This window comes from Penaeus monodon, chromosome 19, assembly GCF_015228065.2.
Source record: "Penaeus monodon isolate SGIC_2016 chromosome 19, NSTDA_Pmon_1, whole genome shotgun sequence".
Classification (NCBI taxonomy): domain Eukaryota; kingdom Metazoa; phylum Arthropoda; class Malacostraca; order Decapoda; family Penaeidae; genus Penaeus; species Penaeus monodon.
Window position 1 is genome coordinate 30,953,372 of NC_051404.1, and position 437 is coordinate 30,953,808.

A 437-nucleotide genomic window follows, 5' to 3' on the forward strand; every position below is an offset into this window, starting at 1 on the left:
CACTTATTTTTTTAAATGCAAGAATTTAGAGTCAAGTCCTTATCAGTCTTATGTGAATTTATATTCTCTCGATAGTGATCAACACTTAGAAGCTGAGGGGATACGTAGTGGGATCTCAAAATACGTAAAATAAATCTTACAATTTACTTAATAAAACAAGAAATAACAGCGATAAGATAATCTCAAAATCACAATAAAATGGATTCTAAAAACGGAATAAAGGTCACTCTAAATCCTCCAAGGTTAAAATACACGGAGAAATCTAAGAATTATGATAAAACGAACTCGAAAATAAAAATCTGCAAAAGGAGCACATCGCCTCATTAGGAACTTAGGGAGAGGAACAAAACCCCCGCCTTACCGCCTCACAGCTCGTATCCTCACGACCACAAACATATCAAAGAATCCTGCCTCTACTCCCAGTGCCGGGTCACACG